General features: G+C 46.4%; 1 protein-coding gene across 5 annotated transcripts in view; it reads left to right on the forward strand.

The window, feature by feature from the left end:
* Positions 1-27924, forward strand: part of LARGE1 (LARGE xylosyl- and glucuronyltransferase 1) — a 488258-nt gene that overhangs the window by 195103 nt on the left and 265231 nt on the right. The window lies entirely within an intron of this gene.

The raw sequence follows: 27924 nt of genomic DNA on the forward strand, positions 1-27924 counted from the left end.
GCCCTGTGGGCACCAGGGATGTAAGGCTATAAAACACGCGGACAGCCCGGGGCCAGTCTCGGTGCTCTCTTTGGCCTCTGTCATTGTATCGTGGTTCTCTTACGTTTCCTGTAAGTCTGTTGTCAGGGTGTCGGTGGTGGGGAGCTTGGGGAGAGAAATGGAACAGATGCAGGAGAGAAGGAATTCCAGAGAGATGGGACATAGACACTCCTTCCGCGGACACATTCTGCATTCACTGTGGGTACCGCCCGTGTGATGCTGCAGACTTAAAGGCAAGCACTTTGGGTTCTAAATCTTGCTTCGTGTCTTATTAAAGAGCTTCTCATTATGCAAGTATTATGTGAGTATCTCAGAATGGTTTACCCTCAGCACCTCCCTGCCCTCCTGGCATCCGTGCCAAAGGGCAGCCTTCAGGCTAGAGCAGTCTTGGTGCTGTTACGACTGCCACTGCCACCACGAGTAATGTGGAGATGGCCGTCGTGTCCCTGACTCCGCTGGGGCTTCACCTACAGTAAAACATCAGTTCTGTTCTCGTATTTCTGGACACATGCTGGGGCTTTTCACCAAGAGCTGCAGAGAGGGTCCCTGCTGTCCTGTGATGCACAGTCAGCCTGCTGGGAAGAGAGGCAGGCATGGTGGACAGTTCACTACCATCCCCGCCAATTAAGAGCCGTGCCACTTTTGGGTACCATGCCATTCTGTTCCTCAGTTTCCTCTCCTCCAAAACTGCAGGTAGTAACTGCATGTGTCTCATGGTGCTATAAGGATAAAATAAAGAATGCAAAGTGCCTAGCGTAATACTTGTTACGTGGGAGGTTAGAATACGTTACCTAGTGTAATTCCATCACAGCTGTTGTTACTATTCTGTGGTAAGTTGTAGCCGGGAAAGCTAGGGGTGAACTTCCTGCTCTACCTCTGCTGCCATTGTCACTTTGGGCTAAGGACTGCCCTCCTGAGTCCCAGCGAAACCAAACCACGTGTCTCTGGTGTTCCCCTGGGTTCAGGTAACAGCGGCCAGCACACAGCGGAGGGACTGGCCCACCGCTGGTGATGCACTTGTAGGTACATTTCCCCTGAGCTCCTGCTCGGTGCCAGGCTGTGGATTAGTTAGTGTAGATCCAGCGATGCAACGCTGCATGGTCTCTGGTTCCAAGCAGCCTTCTGTTTTCTGAGAACACAGATGTGACCAGAGAGGATTTCATACGAAAAGAAAGTTGCCGAGATGGAAGACGGCAGCGCTAACTTCTGCCTGCGGGAGTCAGAGGTCTTCCATGGATGGGTGTTGAGGGCTTGAGAGCTGTGTAAGAATTTCCCATCTGGGGGCAGTGGTAGAGGCCTGGGTGACAGGGACAGGCATAGGGCGCTTTGGTGAAGGATGAGGTGGAGGATGCGGGGTGGGGAGAGGGGCCACGGCCAGATCACAGGCCATTTGTTCTGTATAATCTCTGGGTGCTAAGTGTCTTCCACTTCAGTATCTCACCATCCCTTTCACAAGCCACACAGTTTTCCACAGTTTTCACAGACAAATATAATTTTCACTATAATATTACTTACATGTGCAACCTCTGAAGAGATAGCTCAAATAAACTTAACAGTCCAGTACATAGATTTAGATAATATTTCTAACAAAACTGCGAACATTCAAATTGTCAGCATGATTTTACTACGTCAGGTGATGCTATGTTATGCTCCCAGCAGAAATTCTGGGTGGACCACCGTGGCATAGAATCTGGAATGCCTGTGTGTCACGTGATGTCTTGTTTCCCTTTGTTACTTTCCTCTCTTCCCACCAGAGAGCCCCAAACCACTGTGCATTCTTAGCCTTTGTATGGTGTAACTGCATCATCCATGTATCCACTCTTTCTTCATTCCCTTCTCGTTAGCTCAGGAGAGTTGAGGTCGTGGGTATAGCCTGGGACTAGCATGCCCGTGATCACAGGTGCAGAAGTGGCTCCACTCTAAGGTGGCTGTCCCCATGATCCTGAATGTGCTTTGATGAATTTTTGAAAAATTATTCGCAGGGGATGGTAGGGAGTAGCTTAGTGGTAGAGCGGGTGCTTAGCATGCATGAGGTCCTGGGTTCAATCCCCAGTACCTCCATTTAATAAACAAACAAACTTAATTAATCTCCACCCTCCCCCCCCCAAAAAATATAAAAGTAAAATAGTTGGACAAAAAAATTTTTTTTTAAATTATTCTCAAAGTGAAAATTCCAAATTAGCCAACAATTTTAGCGAACACATGGAACCCCGCCCACCATTACATTGGAGAAATAGAAATGCCAAAGGGATTATGTGGTGGAAATCTAGTTGACAGAATCACTCTAATGTAGAGTGAAGGAATAATAACTATTTACTGTTCCACAAGTGATGATAGTTATTAATATTATGGGAAAGATTTATGGTAGCAAGTGCTTAAACTTTGCTTACAGGCCCCATTCTGAAAGCTTTCCGGGCGTTATCTGACTTCATCTTAACCACACTCCTTTGAGGTTGGTACTATTAAGTATTCTCTCCTATGAAAGATGAAGCACAATTTAGTTTAAGTCATGGTCCTAAGGACACAAGGCTGAAAAACAGCAGATCTGGGATGTGAACCTGGCCAGTCTGGCCCTAGACCCCTTGCTCCTGAAAACTCCTCTTTTACTAGCTACCTACTCAAATAACTACTGACCCATTTCCATTATTCTCTGCATGTGTTTAGGGGTTGACAACTTGTTTAAAATTTACTATTCAGAGCAATGCTGCTACCACTCTTTGACAGTTTCAGATATAAATCTACCTTAAAGATGTGCAATTTCAAATTATGCAATGTGATTTTTTAAGTGCTTTTCCAACAATGTAGATAATGAAGTGTGTTGGAACTGGCAGGTATCGTACATTAAATTGAGTGCAATTAAAACACTGTAATATTTTTTAATTAATAAGGAAAAAAAGTGGAAAAATCAAGAAATCTGAAACTGTCTTTGCAGCCTCCTCCAGCTGGTAACTGGGCGGGTGATGGCAGCGGGGGATTAGGAACACTGACGCTCTGGGTTTCAAGTGTGATGATAGTCACATTTAACACAAAGAGCACTTTGATTTCGCTTCTGTGTAACAGGCAGACGACATTTCCAACAACATCATCTTTTTAGTGTTTTTTTGAAAGCAGATGACAAGGGGGTATTTGGAGAAGACATCTGAGTTGAAATAATGACTTGCCTTCTGGGTGGCGTCTAAATGAGACATCTGAAAGTCAGGGTTCTCTGCGAGACGCCCAAGAATCCACGTCTTTCACACTCACGGGTGGGCTTCACCCTGTGCAAAAGGCACGAGTCTGTTCACTGGGACCCAGGAGGAGGGCACAAGTGTTCGAACTGCTTCTCATGTCCCTCCCAGAGGTTTGATGGGTGGGGTGAGAGCTACTCTCGGCTAATAGTTGCTGTAAAATCCAATTGGTACTTTTTTTTTTCTAAAGTCCTTTTTTTTTTTTTGGGTGGGGGGAGGAATTAAGTTTGTTTGTTTATTTAGTATTTACTTATTTATTTTTAACGGAGGTACTGGGGATTGAACCTAGGACCTCGTGCATGCTAAGCATGTGCTCTACCACTGAGCTGTACCCTCCCCCTGGTACATGTTTGTTGATCAAAGATCTCCTTTGGCCTCCCCCTCAGTTCTGGAGTTAGAAAGGTCCCGGTAAGACACCACTGATTGATTTTGTTGTAAACATGCCTGTACCTTTGAATTCACCTGAGCCTTTCCCCCAGAGCAGTCATCTCACCTGCCTGTCCAGTCACTCCTGGTGCTCACTGTCCTTTCTCAGTGCTCAGAGACTCAGTGCACAGAAATCCCGTTTTTTGAAAGGGGATGCATGGCCTGGAGCACATGGTTTTCAGTGGCCCAACTGGGGACTGTGAATAGCTTTAGCCTGGACTCAATATGGAGTCCCTGTGTACTAATTTTCCAGGGCTGCCGTAATAAAGTGCCACAAGTTGGGTGGCTTAAACAAAAGAGATTCATTGTCTTCACATTCCTGGAGGCCAGAAGTCTAAAATCAAGATGTTGCGATGTTGGCGGGCCATGCTTCCTCTGAAAGGGCCAGGGAAGATCTGTCCCCCGCCTCTCTCCATCTGTCCCCCGCCTCTCTCCCGGCCCCTGCTCACTCTCAGGCTTGTGGCAGCGTAACTCCAGTCTTTCCGTGGCCTTCTCTCGTGTGCGTGTCTTTTCCAAATTCCCCATTTTGTAAGGACACCAGTCCTGGTGGGTTAGGGGCCCACTCTACGGACTGTGACCTCATCCTCACTGGTTACATCTGCAGATGCCTTGTTTCCAAATACAGTCACCTTCTGAGGTACTGGGGGTTAGGGCATCAACATATAAATGTGGGGGAAACATAGTTCAACCCATAACAGCCTGTAGCCAGCGAGCCGCTGGCTTATTGATAGATATCTACATCCCTTGTTCATTCAGTGAAGATATGGGTGACTTACATGTGCCAGGCACCGTTCTAGACATTGGAGATGACCAGTGAGCTAAACCAACTCCTTGATCGCAGGAAGCTCTATCTTAATGAGAGAGATAGATGCTAAATTAAAAACCTGTCAAGTGGTGGGATGTGCTATGAAGACAAATGGGAAGCAGGTAGCCAGTGGGAGGTGGCATAGGAGGCTGTTTGAGATAGAGTGGTTAAGGCAGGTGTCATCTGGACCTGGCGGTATTCAGGCCAGAACTTTATTGAGTCAGGAGTAAGGTGTGGAGAGATCTGTTTTTAGATTGGTGTTTAGGCAGAGATGAGTGTTCCGTTGCACATGCATTAAACAGTTCATGTTTGTAGAATCAGTTCAAGAAGGTATTTAGGGAGGCAGGTTATTCTTTAAAACACTCTGGGAGTATCTGGGAGTGAATGCTGATAAATGCGAGATGGGAAAGCACATTAGGGTCAGTGCCTAGTAGAACTCCCAGAACCTTCTGTCACATTTTCTGAACATCGGCCTGGAAAAGCATTTTAGAGGTTTTGGGGGATTCTACCCCTGTTTGAATCTTGGATTCATGGGGTTTCAAAGAAACTCCACATCCATTCAGAGCTTCCTCCCACCTGGTGCAGAAATGAGCCTCCTTTTCTGATGTCTCCAGTGGGACTCTGCATTCAGCCCTCTCCTGAGCCACCTCTTGGACGTGCAACTCAGATGCCCTGTTTAAGATAGCCCCCTGGACCAGAAGCTCTGAACCTAGCGTGCTAGCCCATGGAGATCTGTACTCCTCTGATGCTTCTCCTGGCCCGAAGTGTCTGTGTCCCTAACCCAGTGGTTTTCAAGGCTCACTCCATGACAGAGTCATCTGAAGGGCTCTACAGATGGGCGATTCCCAGATCCCAACCCATATGTGCCGAATTGGAGTTTTGTGGGTAGGGGGCTGGCAGATATGTCTTTACAAAGCTCTGAAAATATTTCTGCTGTTAAGATTCACTGCCTAAAGCACTGAGATTATTTCCCCAGTGGTCAGCTCTTTTACTAGGAGGACATCAAGAAAAGAGATTAGATGGGGATGTCACCTCTGCTCCCACCGTGACGCCTTGGCCATCGTAATGCCAAACTGTCTCCACTGCGCCCCTTCCTCCCGGTGATTACGAAGTTCCTCGTGCACTCTGCTCGGGTTTGTGGAGGAGACGTCACCTCATAAATCACATACGCTCCTCAGATCTCAGCACATCATTAAGAAACACTGAGAGATGCAGGTCGGCTTGGAGAAGCTGAAAAAGAGAGAAAGCTCGTGCAAAAAGCAGAACTTGAGCAGAGATTTATCTTCTCATTGCCTAAGGATCATTTGGGCAGAGAAATCAGAGCTAATAATGAGGTTTCCTGCTCTGGCATCTCCATACTGAAATCCTGTATGAAGTGAAGAATTCTCGGCAATGCCGGATCCCCCCTGCTGCCCACCCCACATGTCTTGTGTTCACATTCAGGTGACTATTTATACTGAGTTTTTTATATCAATTGAGACACTTTGCTGCACCCATTCACAGCCCCTGTTGGAATTTACTATCAGCTTCTTTGGGTCAAACAGGTGCCCTTGCTTTGTTTCCTTTTCCCTCAGAGTCTGCCCTTGATGGGGTTAAAAGTCAGCTTTCTGCAACTGTTGACTATTATCCCTTCGCATAAAATAAGAACATCCTTCCCCACAACTGTATTTTTATGGTTTTGCATATTGGATTTTTTTTTATCCTTATGATTATTTTGATTGCTCTCATTTGGTCTCTCGCCAAGTGCTCCAGATTCCTCCCGAATTGAGTAAACACATCCCACTTCTTTTAAGTAATTTTTTGATTCCAGCTTGGCTTTGCGCTCCTGCCGTCTGTGTGCTCTTTCTCTCGGATGGTAGATCTCAATCATCTGTCCTTTCTTTCTGATGGTCAGTGTGTTTGCAGTGAACACTGTTGTTTCAGAGAATCGGCTCTCACCCTTGGCTCCGGCCGGCATTCGTCATGGTGTTGGGAATCACAGTCTGGATCCATCCTTGCCCTTGGCTGATTGGACTAAGAATGTGTCTGTGGCCGATGCCTGGCTAATCCCTGTGCTTGGCTGTGACCAGTGGGATGCTCTATCCCAAGACCTGGAACAGAGACATGAGGCATAAGCAGTGGGTCTAGAGCAGAAAGGGAGAGTGGCATCAGGGCAGTGGTACTGCGCTGGCAGGTGTACTTGTTCATGTGTCAGCTGGGGATGTGAAGGCGGGCACCTGAGAGCCAGCAGGGGACATCAGCTGGTAGAGCAGGGAGACTTCGGCAGACCCTTGAGGAAACCACAGATAAGAGAGCGAGGGAGGGAGGGTCAGTGAAAAAGGGACAGAGGGGGAGAGGGGGAGGGAGGGAAGGAGGGAGAGATGGAGGGAGGGAGGTGGGGGCAGAGATGGACGTGGAAAGACAGCTGCCTTGATTTCCAGTGGGTTCCCGGTTCCCACAAAACTCAGAGTGCTTTGTTCCTGTAAAATTTCCGTGTGTGTATTATAAATGGTCCTTTTTCCAGTTGGGCCAGTTTAAGTGAGTTTCTGTTCCTTGCCGCCTGAAAGATTGCAGACTGAATCCTGTTGGGAGCCCTTCCGTCTTGAGGACCGTTTCCTCCTGGCGTGGTGAAAAGCCTCTGATTGCCAAAAGCCCCGCACGCCTGGCTTCTGCTCCCGGCTCTGCCCTTTACAAGCTCTGCACGTTGTTTAAGGTCTCTGAGCCACAGTTCCTTCTTTTGTAAAATGGGGGCAAGTAACAGTTGCCTCACAGAGTAGGGTTTTATGAAAATTATATAAAACTTTGGGAAACATTTTAATTTCCCTTCTGGTATAATATCCAAGCTCTGTGATATCTCTTTGAAGAATATAAGGCTTGTTTTTTATTATTTTTATTGAGATATAGTTGCTGTACAATATTATATACATTCCAGGTGGACAATATAGTGATTGACAATGTTTAAAGGTTATACTCCATTTATAGTTGCTATAAAATACTGGCTGCATTTCCCAAGCTGTACAATATACCCTTGCGGCTTATTTTATATCTAAGGATTTGTACCTCTTATTCCCCTACCCCTGTATTGCCCCCTCCCCCTTCCCTCTCCTCACTGGTAACCACTAGTTTGTCCTCTAACCCTGTGAGTCTGGAGAAGATTTGTTCTTGACCTTCAAGGACAGGGCTTGGTAAATTATGGCCAGCAGGTCAAATCATGCTTGCTGTGCGTTTCTGTAAATAAAGTTTTATTACAACATAGCTTTATTTATAGACTGTCTGCGGCTACTTTTGAACTACAAATGGCACAGTTGAGTGATAGCTACAGGGACCATGTAGCCCAGGAAGCCTAAAATATTTATTATCTGGGCCTTTATAGCAAAAGTTTTCCAACCCCTATTTAAGGATCTCAGAGTCTTGATGGGAATTAATGAAATATCCTTCTACTCTTCATGTTGTATTATAGACTTTAGCATTTTGGGGGGAGAGGGGGGAAAGGGAGGTAATCAGGTTTATTCATTCATTCATTCATTCATTCATTCAGTGGCGGTACCAAGGTTCGAACCCAGGACCTCGTGCATGCTAAGCATGCGCTCTGCCACTTGAGCTATACCCTCCCCCCGACTTCAGCTTTTTAATTTTATTTTCTAGTTCTGTTGGTCTTTGATCATGTATTTTGACTTTTCAGTTACTTGTCTAGTACATTTTAATGCCGTTCTCAGTTCCTTCATTGTCTTTGTAAAACCATTTTTAGCTAGCTGGTTTTTTTTTTTTTCCCTTCCCTTTGGCTCTGTAACTGCATGATGGGTAGGCTGAGCCCGCTGGACACGCTCTCACGTGCAGAGAACCGCGTGTGGCCAGTGACATCGCTCAGAGTATTCTCCCAGCTGTAACTTACTGGCTCATGCTCCTCTGGTCTCATCTCTGGGATCTGGCTTCTTTTGGGGGAACCTCAGAGCAGTGACTCAAGTCTCCCAGCAAGTAGACTGAGCCCGGAATCCGCATGAGCCACTTTTTCATGTTTTGTGCCAAAAAAAGAAAAAAAAAAATCCTTTGTTACCAAAATATCACCTACAACTTAGGCTGCTGGTGTCTGCAATGCATAAAAACAGAACTGTCTTTTGGAATAAGAATTTAAATAAGTATTTTTAAAAAACCCAGAAACTCCAGGCTTCACAAGAGACATAATTTGGTGAAAGTATCATGGGTGTTGGAGACAGATCTTTATCCAAACCTCAGGGTCTTTCACTTGGCAGCTGAACGACCTTGGCCCAATTGCTTTAACTTGTCTTAGCTTCAGTGTACTGTCCTCTAAATCAGACAGAGTATCTACTTCAGTAGTGGGTTGGGAGGATTAATTGAGATAATGCGTATAGGAAATTAGGGCAACACGCGTTGTTTCAGTGTCCCAAACATATCAAACGCTGCTTGAAGTTAAGCAGTTCACCATAGAGCTCTTTCTCTTTGTATCCAGCAGTTGTTTTAGGGATTAAAGGAATAACTGAGCATGAGGTTTGGCAATGATACCAAGTGAAGAAAGGAGATGTTAACAGCCCGCCACTGGAGGGGTCGAGGCAGGACTTAAATTCACTGTAGGTCGACTACTTTTAGAATATGAGGCACACACACATAAACGCTAGATGATGATAAATTTGGTTTGTAAAGCATTCTGCACTCGACACTCTGTTTTTACTTGGGTTCAGTAGGTTAGGTGAAGTTGCCAGCCATCCTGCAAAAACCGCATAATGGTTTTCATCAGAACGGGTCTGGTTCTCACCAGACCTCCATCCCCACTCCTCAGCTGGACTCGGTCAACCATGAGGCATCCACATGATGAGTGGGAGATGCAGCCATTCTGAGAACTGGGGGAAAGTTCAGTAAAATTCAGGTGGAAATGGAGTTTGTGCAACGGGGAACTTTAAAATTCTTTTGTGTCCCCCAGGGGACTCAGTATGAAGGCCAAGTTCATTCATGTGCTTACGGGGCCCTCTAGGATCTGACCCACCTGCCTTTCTGGCATCTTCTATCGCCGGTCCTCACTTTGCTGTCAGTGACTTAGTCGTATGATGGGACTTTATGTCTGCTGTAAGTATTGTGCCTCTGGTCTCTGAACCACAGCTTTGCACACTTTCCCATTCCTTGGGGCCCTTGGTGTCCTGGCAACTTTTCACTCTGCCCACAGGCCAAATGAAAGACCTCACTATTACGCGTATTAAGTGTTTACATCCTAACTGTTTTGTAACTGCATGAGAAAAGAACACACAGCAACTGAAGGCAAACATGTTTTTATTTCCCTCTTAAATAGCCACAACTCTTTACTTACGGGATGTGTTTACCTGCTGGGATACACGACTTCTCAAGCCTTGGAATCAGACGGGGCACCTTTTACAACTTGATGATCACACTGTTGCTGCCTTTAGTCATAGAAAATTCTGAAAACTCAGCTTTGCAAAAAAAAGAAAAAAAATACAAAAGGCATTGAGCTGGTCATGGAGACAGTGCCCAGCAGATACTGAGAACGGCTGGGCTTCTCTGGAACTTTTTAAATGGTGGCGCCCCTGTGGGTTTACTGGGGCGCCTGGGCACACAGTTTGGGAACCATGGCTCTGAGCCCCTGCATATGCTGTTTCCTCTGCTGGAACACTTCCCCTCTCAAAATCCAGCTGCTCGGTGCTCATTCTTCCGCTCTCAACATGGATATGACGACTCCTCGAAGGTTCCCTGAGCCTTTAAGACTGAGCTAGGAGGTGCATCTACCTGCTTTGCTAGCATACGCTGTCCTGGATTCTACTGCTTTATCTCTTTGCACTGTAATTTTGTCTTTACTTCTTTTTCCTCCCAATGGGCTTTAAGTTCTTTGCGGGAAATGGACTGTATAGTCATGCTATAGTATCAAAGATGCTGGATAAATGTGCAAGTGGAATGAATGAATGAGTAAGTAAATGAGTGAGTGAATGAATGAATGAGTGAAACATCTGTTGGATCTGGTTCAGAAGAAGCTTGTAGAGTGGAGGAAATTGAGTAACAGTTCCAGGCAGGTTGACAAGTACAGGACTCTTCATTTCTATAAGAATGTCTTAAAAGAAGAAAGCCTCGACCTTAAGGACTTGCCGGATCTTTTGTTCCCCGTGCTCTCCGGCCCCTACTGCAGACCTCCCTGGGTACAAGCACAGAGGCTGCCTGAATTAGAATGCAAGTAACAGTGGAGGTCATTTGGATTCTTTTGCATTTAGTCATGTTGTGAGACACTGACCTATATACACATCTCTTTGGCTCAATAATTATATCTGTAACTTGCTTCCAATGGTTTGTTCCTGTCCTCTTTAGAGGGAAATATATTAAGTTGCCTGATGGCTTGGACTCCCGACATCCCGTAGCATGATGGGGAATACAGTCATGCTGCAGTCATTTAATCTCAAGGGGGTGGAGACTTGGGGCCTGGGGCACTGCCCCTTTCCTAGGGAGCAGAACTTGTGTTTTACACCAGAACAGGTGGGAGAGGTCACTCTCAGCCTCACCTAGCAGACGGTGGTCATTCAGGAGCCTGCACGCTGTCCTGGAATGAACAGAACATCAGGAGCCTTGTGATGACATGATGAATGTCCCCCACCAGGCTAAAATCACTCAGATGGGTTTTCAGAGCTCCGTGAACATTGTTTTTCTTGAGTTTTACCTGATCTTCATAATATGAGGATGATAATGCTATTATCTGCACAGATGCCTGTTTTTACTAGTAAATTAAATTACATAGTGCATGAACGTTGGCTGATAATAGTAGTAGTAATACTGACTAAGTCCTGCATATCTTCACTTGTCCTAGTCCCGTAAGATTTCCTGCCCCACCTCAGCCCACCCCAGAGGCTTTTTTAAAATGCATTTTCAAAATGGCCCTTTAAGGTAGACAGAAAGGTTTGCTCCCTGTTAATGGAGGCTTGGAGGGGTTAAATGACTTGCCCAAGGTCAGCACAGCTGGGAACCCCTGTGTCCTCGTCTGTGGTGGCTCCCCTGGTGCAAGGCAAGACCTGTTTCTCCATGCCTTTTCATGTCATTAAATTCTGGTACTCCTTCTAAAGTTATGAAGGTGGTAAGAAGCCACCAAATGAACATTAGAAGCAACTTCAGGAAATGTGAAATAGCACAAGGAGAATTCCGCTTTCCTTCCAGTCCTGCTACCAACATGCCCGGAGTCGTTAGGCAAGTGCCTGTGGGCCTCTGGGTCTCACTTGCCTCGTGGAGAGGAGGGCACGGTTATCCCTGTTCTACCTACATCACGTCACGGGAGAGACCAATGGGCTGGCATATCCAGAGATGCTCCAGACTGGTCTCATGGTGTCCCACCAATGGAAAAGAGTATTATTTTTATCAGAAACACATGGAAGGTTATTTCAAAGCCAGCATCCATGGTCGAGAGTAACTTGCCTGATGTAATCAAATAAATCCCTAATAAGAATTTTTACCAAGCCTTTATTTCATACCTAGCATGGGAAGCCTCTTGTGTGTTATCTTATGTATCTTCCCAGCAGCACCACGAGGTAGATGCTCAGCAGAAGACTTCCTAACTCACTTCCCCTTAAGAACACATCCAGTAACCAAGCATTTCCCCCATTGCCTCTGTCACAGCCCTGGTCACTGGCTTCTGCATGTGGAGTCTCCTGCCATTGGCCTACTTTCTGGCACCTTTTGGCACTGCTGGGTCCACCCGTTGAATTGTGTTCTTCGCAAAAGTCGTTTTAATAGACCATCAAGTCTCTTACAGCATCCCTTTACCATATAATTAGATAATACAATTGAATAATTACAGAACACAGTAAAATACTGCAGGAAGAAGCACTTCTATAAAAACACGCAGTGGTGTAGCTGTTGAATTCAATGTAAGCAAGGCAACTGAAAAATGGAGGAAAAGATAAAAATGTGACAGGAATTCTGTAGTCAGATTCCTTCACAAATACCTTTTACGTTTTCCCCTACACTTTAGAGATAGTCAAGCCGAAAGCATTTGGCAGTTTGTGGTTTCAGCAAGAAAGGCCATGTGGAATTTCACCCACTGGGCGTGTCCTTACAGAAGAGACCTTGACCCCATGTCAAAAGGTTGTCAAATGAAGGCATGCTTACAGGTTATAAATGAAAATAAACTGTTGACAGTCTGTATATACCATGAGGGTGCCGTGTAAGAGGGTCCTTGCAGAAGCTTTACTCCCATTTTACAGATGAGGGCACTGAGGTGCCAAGAGGATCACGAACTTAACCAAGGGTGTTGTTTCATCCTGTTGTCTGTTTCTGTCTTGAGGATGTCATGGGTATAACTTTAGACACCCTGTAAATTTAGACCTGGCAGCCTCCTTATCACCGTCACACCGTTAGCGCCTACAGGTGACACTGGTCTTTTGAAATCCCTGGTTTTTCAAGCTGTGCTGAGGCCAGTGTCCTTGCTCTACTCCTGGGTGCGGAGGTTTTTCCCTGTGTGGCATCCTTTCCAGTGGGAGGAGAGACAAGCTCAGTAACTTCTTTCCTCCTCACAAGCCAAGATAACTCTCCTAACAGAAGAAGCCATCAGATACTTGGAATTGGATGCTGTGTGCATTTCCTTCTTGCTTCTTTGGGGCTGAAGCTTCTTAATCGACAGGTGCCAAGATTGAAAAGTGTCAAATAGGCGGGGAGGCTGGAAGCCTTCTTTTTGGGGAAACCAATAACCGCTCCATCAGCGGGTAAAATAACCCAGGTGTGCCCGCGTGTGCCAGGCTGAAGAATGACATTCCTCAGGGACACATCGGGTGGCGGACTACATCCTTGTGAGATATGGGAAGAGAGGTCTCTTATTTGAGCTGCGGATTTTGACAAGTGGCGTATTTGGGGACGTGGGGTTTATTTCTGCTGAATATCCGGCTTGATGAGCACGGAGAGGCACAAGCGAAGCGGCCCGGGGAGCCCCGCCCACCCAAACCGCCCCTGCGCGCACAATCAGGAAGCGCTTCTTCCTCCTATTGTGGCTTCGGAGGGAAGTGTGCTTTACATATGCAAATGCAAACCCCAAGTTTCACTTAATAATTATCAGCTGGAGATTCTATTGATGAGCAGCTGGAGCTACTCATCAGGAGAGAAGCTAGGAGTTAACCATTTCCAGGGCCCCTGAGTTCTGTTGCTTCCGACCAGCCTCTGAATACTCTGGTGATTGCAGACAAAGCGTTCTGATTCCCCCCATTCTTCCCTTCTCCTGTCTGGCTGGGGTCTGGAGGCTGAGTCTTTTTGACCTCTTTAAGCAGCACGTGTGCATCTTTCCTCTGCCCCCACCTCCTCTCTGTTTTATGAGCTGCAGAAGGGAGAATAGATCCATCTCTGTTTGCAGCCATGAGATTGCTTATGGGTCCAGAAATGATGGCTCGTGTTCTCCCTGCAGTGGCTCTCCTGCTCAGGCCACCTAGGGCTTTTTTTTTTTTTTAAAGTTGAAGGATAGTCAATTTACAATGTTGTGTTAATTTCTGGTGTACAGCATAGTGATTCATTTACACACACACACACACACACACACACACACACACACATATATACATACACCTTTTCATGTTCTTTTTCATTATCGGCCATGACAAGGTATTGAATATGGTTCCCTATGCTATACAGTAGGGCCTTGTTGTTTATCTGTTTTATGTATAGTAGTTAGTACCTGCAAACCCCTAACTCCCAGTTTATCCCTTCTTACCCCTTTTGCCCCCATGGCAACCATAAGTTTGTTTTCTATGTCTGTGAGTCTGTCTTTTCTGTAATTAAGTTCAATTGTGCCCCCCGCTTTTTTTTTAAGAGTCCACATGTAAGTGTTATCATATGGTATTTTTCTTTCTCTTTCCGGGTTACTTCACTTAGTTTGATGATCTCCAGGTCCATCCATGTTGCTGCAAATGGAATTATTTCATTCTTTTTCATGGCTGAGTAGTATTTCATTGTATAAATATACCACAACCTTATCCAAACATGTATAGATTGACATGTAGGTTGCTTGGCTATTGTATATAGTGCTGCTATGAACACTGGGGTGCATGTATCTTTCTGAATTAAAATTTCCTCTTGATGTATGCCCAGGAGTGGGATTGCTGGATCACAGGGTAAGTATTTTCAGTTTAAGGAACCTCCATACTGTTTTCCATAGTGGCTGAACCAAACTACATTTCCACTAACAGTGTAGGAGAGTTCCCTTTTCTCCACACCCTCTCCAGCATTTATTGTTTGTAGCCTTTTTAATAATGGCCATTCTGACTGGTGTGAAGTGATACCTTATTGTACTTTTGATTTGCATTTCTCTGATAATTAGTGATATTGACTGAGCATTTTTCATGTGTCTATTGGCCATTTGTATGTCTTCATTGGAGAAATATTTATTTGGGTCTTCTGCCCATTTTTTGATTGGGTTGTATGGCTTTTTGCTACTGAGTTGTGTGAGCTGTTTGTATATTCTGGAAATGAAGCCCTTGTCCCTTTTAAAAGAGTGTCCTGATGGCATTCTTTTAAAAGGACACAGGCCGATCCCAGGCAGGGTACCCAGGATGTCTAGATCAGGACATCAGGAACCTTCCCCCTCTCTTCTTCTCCTTTTCTTTCTCCCGTGGGTGCTTGCTCTCTGGGACATCTGATAGGATGTGTGGGCTCCTTTATCCTCTTCGCCTGTTCTAGCAGTACCCGCGTAGAGTTCAGCGGGCTGTTGGAAATGGTTTTATGTGGATTCTCTTCGTATTCATCTTTCTGCAGGAAGTTCCTTACTGTCTTGATCCTGATTGAGCCTGTTCTGTTACTTGTCTCTCTTGTAAGTGTGGTATATGCAGGATATCCCCTGTTTGTCACATGGGAATGCAACCTTTATTTCCTGGAAAGGGCTATTTAGAAGCAGAAGGTAGAATGAAAACAGAATTGGGGGGGGGGGTGGAGGGGGTCATCAGTTCAATCTTTTCCTTTTTATTTTTTTATTTTTTTTAACGGAAAGTCTTAGCAAGTTCCTTAAGCTCTGTGAGCCTCTGTTTCTTCCACTTTAAAATGGGGACAATAAGGGAGGAGGGTATAGCTCATTGATAGAGCGCATACTTAGCATGTATGAGGTCCTGGTTCAGCCCCCAGGACCTCCATCAACAATAAAATAAAATAAAATGGGGACAGTAAAACCCACCTCAGAGAATTGGGACTTAGATAATGTGTGAGACTCACTCAGCCAAAGCCAAAGTAGGTGTTCGGTAAGGGAGCTATACCTGTCATCCTCATTTGAAACCCAATTTGTGTCATTGACCTGTGTGAGTAATTTTTGTCTTCCTTGCCTTAGTCATTTAAGGCATATATTGTAGGCCTATTACGTGCTCAGTTCTAGGCCCTGGGGATACAATGGTGGATGAGACATGCCCATCAAAGACTCTTGCACATTTACTAGAGAGTAGGGTCTTGTCTCGCACAGGAGAGAATTCAACAGCGAGCCACAGTAAAGTGAAAGCAAGTTTATTTATAGATGCACATTCCATGGACAGACTGCGGTCAGTCTCAGAAGTGAGAGTGGGCTGGGTGTGGAGGTGGTTAGTTTTTAGGGACTGGGTAATTTCATATACTAACAACTGGGAGGACTGTCCAAACTATTTTGTGGAAGGGGTGGGGATTTTGTGGGACTGGGCCACCACCTGCTTTTTGGCCTTTTATGGTCAGCCTTGGAACTGTCAGGGCACCTGTGGGCATGTCATTTAGCATGCTGATACATTACAATGAGCCTATAATGAGGCTCAAAGACCACTGGAAGTCACATCTGCCGCCATCTTGAGACTAGCTGGTTCCAACCAGTTTAGGTCACATCTTCAATGGCTATGTCATTCTTTTAGTGGTTGTGCCCTGCCCCCTTTCCCTCCTGTCTCACCACCCTTGAACTTGTATTCCAGGGGTGTAGATAGGCAAACAAGAAGGAAACAAATGTATACATGGGGAGAGTGTGGTGATGAGTGCAGTGGAGAAGGATAACCAGAGGAGTAAGAGAAGGACTAGGGCTGAAGGATGGGCAGGGATGGGGTTTCAGAGACTGGTGTACAGATGCTTCTCTGAGGCCTGGTACAGAGCAGGTTTCACAGTTAACAGCATGAAAGCCAACAGCAAGTTCAAGTCCCTAGGGTGGGACAGTGCTGAGTATATTGGATGCATCTGGAAGGCCGGTGTGGTGGTGGCAGAAAGAGTGAGGGAACATTCTAAGGTCAGAAAAATAACTGTAGCCAATGTTTTGTGGGGACTTGTAACCCCACGTAAGGTGTTTGGGTTTTGTTTTTAGTTTTCTGGGAGGCCAGTAGAGGGGTGGTCTCGGCAGGTTGGTGATGGGTCTGAGAACTATTTTTAAGTGTCATCTGGCTGCTGGATGGAAATAGATTGTCTGAAGCAGAGGGGCTGGTTGGGTGGCTGTTGCATGAGTCTAGGTGGGAAATGATGGACTGGAAGGGTAGTGGTAAGAGTTTGGATTCGAGGCGCACTTTTGGGTGGGGAGTAAATTAGGTATATTTATTTTTAGAGGAGGTACTGGGAATTGAACTCAGGACCTTGTGCATGCTAAGCATGCGCTCTACCACTTGAGCTATATCCCCTGCCCGGATTCGGAGTGAACTTTGAAGGCAAAATCAACATTCAGGTACCTTCCTAATGCCGTGTATGTGGGACCTGAGGGAAGAAATTCATTAACAAGCTGTACGTTTTTTGGCCTGTGCATTGGGAATAACAGTGATGCCGTTGGCTGAAGGAGTGGAAGTTTCTGGAAGGGGTCTCCTTTGGCTGGGGGGACATCACATAACTCCTTCGTCATTGCCCCTTTCCACAGTTGGTGGCACAGAAGGAGGCCCATTGCTTATAGACCTTGTGCTAGGCGCTCAGGAAACCAGTGACTCCATGTGGTCCCTGCCTTCCCTGGCTTGGCATTTGCCCTGAGCAGGTGCTGAGGGAAGATAAGTCCCAGTGCCAAGCCATTTCCCTAAACGGCTGCTACAGGTGTAGTAAGAGCCGTTACCTTGGATCCATGGTAGCAGGTTATAGGGAGAGGAATGGAGAGGCTCACCCACCCTGGGCAGATGGGAGAAGGATATTGGAGAGGCCGTGGTAATTCACCAGATGTCAAGGCCCACAAAGGGAGGAGCACGGACACTTAATGCTTATGCAACTTGCCAGTCCTGCCACCCAGGACCTTAGCCTAGGCCTTGCTCGTGTAAGGGCTTTGGGAATAACTCAATGGTGAAGACCATTGGTTCTCAGAAGTACTCTTCAGGGCCAGAGGATGGCGTCAGAAAGTACAACAGTTTCAGAAAGTCCAGGAAGCCTTGAATAAGGGTTTCCCCATGACAGACCCGCTCCAGCGTCCCCATCCTGAGGCCAGTACCATTCGTACAGCTTCGGGTGGGCCTCTGTCCTGCGAGGGGCTCTTCTCTTTGGGGCCAGGAGTTGGAATCTTGTCCTGGATCTCCACCATCAAGGCATCTCTTGGGTCCTCTCTTAGTGGTCCCTGCACCTAAGCCCTCGCTTCCTCTTGACTTGCCAAGGAAAAATCCTGGCTTTGCCTCACAATGGAGCTGAGCGGAGGGGCTTTGGTTTTATTCTTCTTGCTTTTGTGATAAGATTGGAAACTCCTTATAGAAAAATCTCCATTATCCCTGGAGTAGGACTTGGAGGAAATAACAATCCGTCAAAAGTTGTGATGGTAGGTTTTGCTTAAAAGGTATTAGCACAATATTTTACCCAAACATCTATCTTGCTGTTGGTAATGTCTTATCTTTGCCAAGTGCCCATCCTGATAAAATGCTATTTCTGTCAAGCTGAGCTCTTGATAAAAATCTTCTATCTATCTGCTCTTCCCCCCTCCACCCCATCTTTCCCAATAAAAACCTCATTCTTCACTTCTGATTTCCTCTGAAGGGCTGGCTTAGATTTGTCAGGAACGGGTGAAGAAAGGATAAGGGTTTTTCTTTTTTCTTTTTTAAAACATTGTTTCCATATAGATATTTGTGGCAATTGGAATAGAACTTCCAGTAAGTCAAAGCGATAAGGGGAGGGGGTGGCTGGAGGCTGTGAAGAAGTGGAAAAGGAGAGAAAAGGAGGGCAGTCATTTCTAGGCTGGGGGTGTTCAGGCAGGCTGTTGCTTGTTTTCTCTTGTTTTTAATTTATAGCGGAGCCAAGGAGGATAACATTGATTTAGGCGATGTGGCTGGCAGTTTATAGGAAGGGGATGCTACTGAAGGAACTGAAGGAATCAACCACATGCACAGAACTATTGCCTCCTTTTCTCTTTGAAAGGTGTAAGGATGTTCCTTACGCAGCTCCTTGTGCTGGTGGTTGGCCCCGCAGCCATCGCTAACTGTCGCCCGTGCAGGTGGAGAGCCCGAGATAACTAACTTTTTCTACTCCTCCCTCCCAACCTCCTTTTTTCAGTATCTCGTCGGCTCTAACTGTATCCTGAACATTACAGGTCAGAGGGCTGGCTTCTCCTGATGCAGTGCATCCTGGAGACAACCTGACATCCACAGAAGGTCGGGCTTGGACCGAGAGGTTTGCATGAGGGGCAGTGGCTTTGTTGCAAAGCCAGTTCAGTGTAGGGGAGAGGGGGTGCAGCAGAGGACCTGGAAAACACGATGCAAATCAAGCCAGTCCTCACTGACGGGAGACCTCCGGAAACACCAGACCAGACCAGAGGTGGGAGAGGAGATTTCTTTCCCCTCCATTAATCCCTTACCTGCAGCACAGAGGAAGGGAGCTTTTGCTCAGATTTGGCATGAGCCTGATCTCAGGTGCAGTGGCGGATGAGCACACGGACCACCATCACTGACATGGAGCATGAAGAACACTCTCTTGACTTTGAGTCAGGTTTTGCACTCAGTTTTCCTCTTTTACTCCCAGGCCATTTGTGAGAGTTCCATCCTCCAAAGGCAGGAGAATATCCAAGTCTGAGTGTGCTGTTTGGTTGTCCCCCTCCCTCCCCAGGAGGGCGAAGCAGCATCTTTTGAGTCTGATGCAGCCCAATTAAAGATGCACCCATGGGGGAGTAGAGCTCAGTGGTGGAGCATGCGTGAGGTCCTGGGTTCAACCCCAGTACTCCCATTTAAGACAAAAAGAAAAAAAGAAGATGCACTCATGAAGAAAGGCAGTGGTTCTTTCGGATCCTTTTTTACAAGAGTCCCTGACTCTTTTCCCTAGATCTGAATTTCGCCCTGACCCTCTGCCCCTGAAACAGGATGATTTGGAAGCACCGGGGACAAGAAGGGAGCAGAATGGATGGGCCAGGGCTTTTCTGACTTGTCTGGAGTCCTGCAGAAGCTGTTGCTTGCCCTTGAAATCTTCCGCCCTCTGTAATCCAAACCAGACATTAGCGTCAACACACCCCATTAAAATGTTTAAGTAAAATGTTCTTTTTGATAAATCAATAGGACCACCAAGAATGACGATGGGAGGTTTCTGGCCAGTATGCATTCACATTTTTAGAAAAGGATGGTTTTCCACATCCTTAGTGTGATGAATGTAACATTTTAAAACCTTGCTAAAGAATTATCCCCTGTAGCTTTCTTGATGTGAGTAAGATTTTAACTACCCCTCCTTCTCCCCCAAAGTTAAGCCTCAAAGTTTTACTGTAAAATAGGATTCTCCCCAGCATATATGATTGCCACTCTTGGAACATATTAGTGGGGTTTTATAAGGGTTACAAATATTTCATATAAAATAACACATTTATTGCTAAAAAAAAAAAAGATCAGTGGAGACATATGCAGTCATTTATCTTGAGTGCTGCCAAAGATAAAATTAAGAAGAAATTCCAGAATATTTCTGCATCAAGGGCCACATCGATGACTTGGGTGAGGATGTCCCGTTGACACTTTACAAAGGATACAATCATCAAGTTCCTTTTGTTTTTAGTTTTGATGTCTCTCCCAGTAAAGGGAACTATGTCCAGTGACCGCAGGTGTATGAAGTGTCTCAAGAGACTGTGGAAGGGGAACCACTGCTTTCCCAAACTCAGCCATTGGATGCTACCAGTAAAGCCAGGTGTCTTTGAGGCTGTGCAGAAAGTGACTGAAGCTAATGAATTAGCTCAATGGGGGCAGAGAGTGATCAGAGGTGACTGGGATGTGAGTTTCTTTGCTCCCACACACTAGCTGATTCTCCGGATTAGAATAAATACCACGTTTTCTTGGATGGACTGTAATGCTGCCCTCCAGTAGCTATTTGCTAAACCACCTGGTGATCTAAGAACTCAGCTGTGCTGTCAAGCCATTCAGTTTTCTAAAAAATAGAGCACTAAATGCACTATCCTTTGCCTTGTTTGTGACAATTTGAATGCTACCAACAAAGTCCTGTTTTTTTCTTGGACTCCTGGACATCAAAGAGAAATAAGATCAGCCGGATTTAGAAGCAGGGAGATTCAGAGATACTCTGCTCTGAGAACAGTAGTTCAAAGACCAAATGCCTCAAACTTTCAGAACTTAGAATATTTGTCCCCCCAAAATCTGATGCTTTGAAATCGTTGAACCTGAAATTTCAAGGGGCAAACCACTAACATCGTTGCTTACTAGGATAGATTTACTCCCATCCAGCTGAAACCCAGCCTTGGATACAGCCAGTTGGTGCTAAAAATCTCTTCATTTTCTTGACTTAATGAAGCTCATTAAGATGAGGTTGTGGAACATAATTTTACGGAGGGAAAATGGCAAATCGCAATTTACTGGATTGTGATGAAACAAATCCAGGCTCCTTTTCCTGGCCTGGTGGTTGTGGATTCTTTTTAGAAGCTTGTGGGGAGCTCTTTGCCCACTGTTGTGTTCAGTCTTTGCCGGAAGATCTCCAAGGTCTTTGCTGGAACTCCAGTTTGCTTTGGTTGCCAAAGATGACTTCCGGAAAATCACTTTGGGGAGCTCTGGGGTAGAACACTCCCTGTTTCCCCCACAACAAGTGAGCTGGCTTTTCATGTCATCACCCCTGCTTCCCTCCGCACAGCAAATCTGGTTCCACAGTTCCAGAACTTGGGGAACCTACCCCTGCCACCGCCCCAGACCCGTGTCTTACTCTGATGTGTAAACTGCCAAAGAGAGGGGAGCCTGGACCAGGGAAGCTGGAAGGTTCTTGCAGCCGCAGTCGTAGGGCCCTGCTTTGAGAAGAGCTCTCATCCTGGAAGGAGGGAGATGTTAGGAACACAAGAGCCCCAAGCTCGGAGGAGCTAGAAAACCAGGCGGGCTAGGTTACGGAAAGTGAGGAAGGCCCTGGGTGACAGGATGGGAGCTGTTCTAAGAAACAACAGAGACTCAGGCAGGGAAGCTGGGGCCCTGGGTCCGAGCAGGACTGGAACTACGTGTGGCAGCGATGCTAAGACCTCTTTGCGTGTCTAAGCCAGTTCAGTTCCTTAGATTTGCCTTAAAGAGCAAACAGTGTGATGGCAAGTGTGTCTTATGGTGTCTCAGCCTGAAGACTGGGGGAAATGCCAGGGCTTCTCAAGCTCGACTACACATGAGAACACAGGAGGGTGGCTGCTTTTAAAAATGCTGATAACCAGGAGGGCTGGGGTAGAGCTCATGCTTAGCAAGCACAAGGTCCTGGGTTCAGTCCCCATTACCTCCAATAATAATAATAAAAAAAAGCTGATAGACTCTAACCTCCAGAGATTCAGAGCTAATTAATCTGGGTTGTTTTTTTTTTTTTTTTTTTTGAAGTTTCCCAAGGGATTGTCATGGTAGCTAGGACTGAAGACAAAGACAGGAAGCAGAAGCAACAGCAGCAAACTAGACTGGACCTGTTTGGAGAAGGGCAAAGAGGAGGCATTGTGGTTTGCGGCAAATAGAGTGATTGATCTGGAGCCAGTGAACCGGGGTTCAAGGCTCCCCCTGGGCTGCTGGGATGACATTGAGCAAATCATGTGTCTGTTTCTTCTTTTTTCATTTGTCAAATAGGGATAGTGAGAACACTCACTTCACTGAAGTGTTGAATAAAAATTAAAATGAGCCGACCCAGCCTCCAATACTGGACACGTACTCAAGAGAAACTGACCAAGTGTTTGTTGAATTTGATAGATGACCTCGAAGCAGATGGAGCTGCACTGTTGAACTGCAAGATGTGGTGGGAGTGGGAACATCATTAAGATCATTATTCCTGGCCCCCGTGAGTAGGGCTCACAGGACCTCGGAGGAAACAAACCAAGGAGACCAATGTTCTAGAACAAGGGTCCACAAACCAGCCACGCATCTGGCCCAAGACTTGTTTTCATAAATAAAGTTTTACAGCAACGCAGCCACGCTCACGTGTCATGTGTTCCTGTGGTTGCTTTTCTGTGGCAACGCCAGAGTTGAGCGCTGGCATCGGAGACCACCTGGCCTGCTGAGGAAAACGTATTTACCCTCCAGCATTTACAGAAAAAGTTTGACGACCCCTGTTTTAGGATAAGATTTAAAGGCTGGTTTGGAGATGGAATGTTTGAAATGGAATGAGAAGCAAGTGCTTCAAACATCAAGAAGGGAGAATTGGCAGGCCCTGGTGACAGATTGTACGTAGGGGGGTTTTGCCATTTAAAGGTTAGGGACGCAGTGTCTTCCTCGCCGGTAGAATGATACGCGGCGGGGGGGCAGCCCTTCTGAAATCTGGGCATGAGTGCAGGATTGCGGTGTCTTTGACTAGAAAGATCTAGGACTGTCGCCACTGGCAGAAGCCAGTATGAGCCTCCGACATGGGTGTCCTCATGCCTCCCTTGATGAGCCCCAGAGTTCCGTCCATTTGCAGTGGCGGATGTCACAGTGCAAAACGCCCGTACTCCAGCTAGATCCGGAGAGATTCAGGGCACACAAATTGATTCAGATCATCACTTAGGACGTTTTGGATGACAAGTCCCTAATCTCTGTCACCATACTGCACGGAGGTTGATTTTCAATTTACCTTTTTTGTTCTGCATCTTAGATGTTTTGATTCTTAATTCAGAGCATTCATCTCAAGTGGATTCAGAGATTCAGATCCGATGATAAATTCATGTTTGTTGAGACGTTCTGGGGGGGGAGGAGGAAGATGTCGACTGAGATTTTGAATAATGTCTTGTTTGACATTTTAAACTCAAAAGTGGGCTGAACTGTGGATCAACACATAGAGGCTTTATGTGACAGAGAGATGCACCATGTGTACAAATAGACTGTGTAGATCTGAAAAAAAAAAAGAAACCTGGAAGGGAAGGTAATAGAAAATCAAAGGTAAAAGTGTTCGGCAATGAAGGATCCTATTCACCATTGTCTTTATATGTCCTGCCTCCAGCTTTGGTGGAAAGGGGAAATTTGAACATGTACTCTGATCAGGCCTGATGTTGGTAACACGCATGCCCACATGCCCACACCCACACCCCATGTCCCCATTATACATATGGGGACAGCGAGTCATGGAGAAGTCAAGCACTCCGCCTGAGGTTAATTATTAGTAGGTGGCAGGACCATAATTCAAACTCCGCTCTTTCTTATTCCAAATCCCCATGCTTTTATGACTCTCTTTGATGTGTTGGCTTTTCTTGGTTATCTCTCACTCTTCTCCCTGCAATTAATATTATAATGAGGCCGCTTTTTAAGTACAGTGGATCCTTGAACAGCACAGATTTGAACTGCACGGGGCCATTTACATGCAGATTTTTTTCTAATACACACATACAACAGCCCGGCACTATCTGTGTAGCTGATCGAATCCTCAGATGCGGAACCACAGACACAGCCAATTGTAAAGTTATACTTGGACTTTCAACAGCATGGGGGGGTCGGTGCCCCTAACCACCCCCCAACTGGTGTTCAGGGGTCAACTGAGCTTGTATTTTAAGATTTTGCTAGATCTATTTTTTCATGCTTTTTTTTTTTTTAAATATAGAGGATGCTAGATGCCAGTTATTTCCTTCATCCCTCCTTCAGATGCTTGTCAAGTACAGGCAGCATGCCAGGTCCTGAGGACAGAGAGACTGGGTATCGGGCAGTGGTACTCAGTGTGATTACAGACTGTTGATGGTCCCTGCTTTCGTTAGTCAGGGTTCTTCAGAGAAACAGACCAATAGGGTGTGTGTGTGTGTGTAAAGAGATTTATTATAAATAATTGGCTCATGTGGTTATGCAGATGGTCAAATCCTGCATCTATCTGCAGGGTCAGTCTGCAGGCTGGAGACCCAGGGGAGCTGATGGTTCTTCTAGTTCTACTTGAAGGCTGGCAGACTCAAGATCCAGCAAGAGCCAGGGTTTCAGTTCAAGTCCAAAGGCAGGGAAAACAAAACAATGTCTCAGATCAGAGGCTGTCAGGTAGGAGTAATGCACCATTACTTGTGGGGGCAGGGTCGGCCTTTTCGTTCTATTCAGGCCTTTGCCTGGTTGGACGAAGCCCACCATGTTAGGGAGGCACTCCAGTCTACTGATTCAAATGTTAATCTCATCCAGAAACACCCAGGGCGAGTTCGACCCCGCATCTGTGATGCAGGAAAACGGAAGTGGGGCGTGAGGAGGGCCTGTCCCAGGTCTCAGTTGAGCCCCTGGGACGTGCCCCGCCAGATGTGGGTCCTTGGCTTCATGCAGGAAAGAATTCAAGTTGAGTAAAGGTAGATTTATTTAGAGAGATACATACTGCATAGAGTGTAAGGCAAGAGAAAGGCAAGGAAAGAGGTGAGGGAATTGGGTGCTCAGGTTAAAGTAAAAGTAGGTACACACGCCATAGACAGAGTGCGGGCTGTCTCCAAAGAGGAGGGAGTGAAAAAGGACAGCCAGGCGTGGTGCTGCCAGTTTTAAAGGGCTCAGTAGCTACATATGCCTACAGGTGGGACCATTCCAGCTGCCCTGGGGAAGGGGCTGGGATTCCCAGGAGCTGGGCCACCGCCCACTCTTTGGCCTTTTTTGGTTAGCCTTGGGACTATCATGGTGCCTGCGGGCATGTTATTTATCACACTGTTACAATGAGCATATAATGAAGCTCAAGGTCTACTAGAAGTCAAACCTCTTAATCCTCAAGGCTAACTGGGAGTTGAATCTTCCACCATTTTGGTGTTAAACTGCTGTCATTCCTTGAGTGGCTGTGCCCTGCCCCTACCCTCCTGTCTCATCTGGACACTCCAGGGCCCAGTCAAGTTGACACCTAAAATGAACGATCCGAGTCCCCAAAGTGTTAGGAGTGGAACGAGGTAAGTACGGAAGTTGAGAGCAGGCATGTAGAAACTTCTCGAGCAGTTGGATGTGCATCAAACATGCGATCAACAAACCTGCCTTGATGACCAGGTATAGCCCAGTTTATTGTGTTCAAGTGATGGATGGCATGTGGGGCAAGCTAGGCACTAGGCACGTGGATTGGGCCAAAGGTTTATCCAAGATGGATTGGGGGAGAGAAACGTCACCGCTGACTGAGAAATACCTGCTGTAGGGAGCGTTGTTTCCAGAGGCCCTGAAGTCCCACATGGTAAGGCTTATAATGACGACATGGACGCAAAACAAGAGCAGCGCTCCTGGGAGAGACTGGAGCTCAGAAGATGCCACAGAGAAGTGCACACGTCTTCCAAGAGGGCAGGCTTTGTGCTGTCCTGACCCTCCCCCCGCCCGCCCCCAGAGAGGTAGGAGAAGCGGGACCAAAGGGATCAGGAACCAGAGAGTTGAGAAGTCCAAGAACACAAGTGGGAGTCTGGCTGAATTCACTTAGAATGAGCTGCGAACACAGCAGGGCAACGGGCCCTTCTGTCTCGACTTCTGGCCATACAGCTTAGAGAAGCGGGGTCCATTTGTATATCACCTACCCGCCTCCTCGGATGGGGTTGCAGGAACTAACTGATACCCAGTGTCTTCCAATGAGAGGCCAAGGGCCTGGGGCTTTGTGTTTCTGTCTCTTACTGAAGCCTCCCATCAGACTTGCGAAGTCAGCATTTCTGCTCCCATTTCAGAGAAGGGAAAACAAAAGTTCAAAGCATTTCAGTTAATCCCTCCAAAGACCAAATTTAGAGTTCCTGTTTGTTGTAAATTTTCCAGAGTTTCCGGGACCCTGGTGGGCTTCCAAAGCTCCCTGTGTTCCTCCCCAAATGTACCAAGGTCCTTTCAGAAGGAAGAAGACCTCGCAGGCCCCAGAACACCTGTCCCTCGAACTCGGTGCATAAATGTAGGAGCTTGGCCACGTGCAGTCATGGAGTCCTTGTTTCCAGTCATCACGATGGGAACGTGGCTTATGCTTTGAGAGGCTCAGTTTCGTCTTCCGTACTGGGGACACCGACTGCCGCCTGCTTGTGCTGGGATAACCCAAGACATCATCAGCCGAACTACCCAGCACCGTCAGATGCACAGCAGATACCGCACAAAGCGTGACTGCCCCGCCCTGCCCGCTGACAGAGCGAGACGTTTGTTTCTCCCACCCTCGCCTGAAGGGTCGATGTTGGCCGAGAAAACACAATTGCTGTTGCCGCCTTTTTCTTTTTCATTCTCAGTGAAACTGATTTGTTTTTACCAAACGGGGAGACAGGTTTCAAAAGCCTGGGTTGGAGCTTGTCTTCGGCCAGCTCGGTAACAATGCAACCTTAATCAATCTGTGATTTCACGTCGCCACACACTCGGCCTCGGCCTTTGATCTGTGGTCCTGAGCGGTGGAATGCAGCGAGTCATATTTGCTGCATTGATAGGAGAGGACCAGGAGCTCAGGCGTTTAACCCTGAGGTGATTAAGAGGGGGGAAAAAAGGAGTCCTGTTTGTGAAAACCCCGAGACACATCAAAAAGCCCTGGGCAGAGGCCGGCGCAGTAAGACAGCACAGGTGAAACCCGCAGGGGTGTCATTCATCACATTCTTTGATCCTCAAGTTTTGTGAGTCACAGAGACTCTCTGGGATGGTTTGCAAGCTCAGTGGGGTCTAGGCAGGAAGGAGAAAAACTCAAAGTATGGAAAAAGAGGAGTGTGTGTGTATGTGTGTGTGTGTGTTTTAGTAGGTGGCTGAGAGGGTAATTTTCTAGAGAAGTGATTTTTGCTTGGTAGTCTCTGAGACAGCTGTGTTGTAGCTGGATCCTGGGATGTGTGCAGCATGGAAACAGAAGAGTGACAGTTGTGGGTGTGTCTCATGTCCTTGGGGCTCCTCAGCAGTAAGCATGCATTGAGCACCTACTGTATACAAGGGGTTAAGCTAAGTATCGTTGGGAGATGAGGTTTTTACATTAATAATTTTTAAATCCATAAGTCCATAAATACCCTATTATGAAACTGCATTGAAGTGGAAAGTACCCAGGCTCGGCTAACAGAGAAACCCGAGTATGAATTCTGGTATCACTGTGTTGTGACTGTGTGACTTTGAGAGACCCACTTGTCCTCTCTGTGTGGGATTGTTAAATAGACTGTTTCTGGCACTCAGTTTAATGATTTTGCTCCTACTTCTTCCTTGTTGCACTTAATTATTTTATGTGTTGCATGGACACATGCATCCACCTTTCCAGTATTTATCAGCTATAATGATATGTTACCACAAACATAAGTAAGAT

Source organism: Camelus dromedarius, chromosome 11 (genome assembly GCF_036321535.1).
Source record: "Camelus dromedarius isolate mCamDro1 chromosome 11, mCamDro1.pat, whole genome shotgun sequence".
Classification (NCBI taxonomy): Eukaryota; Metazoa; Chordata; class Mammalia; order Artiodactyla; family Camelidae; genus Camelus; species Camelus dromedarius.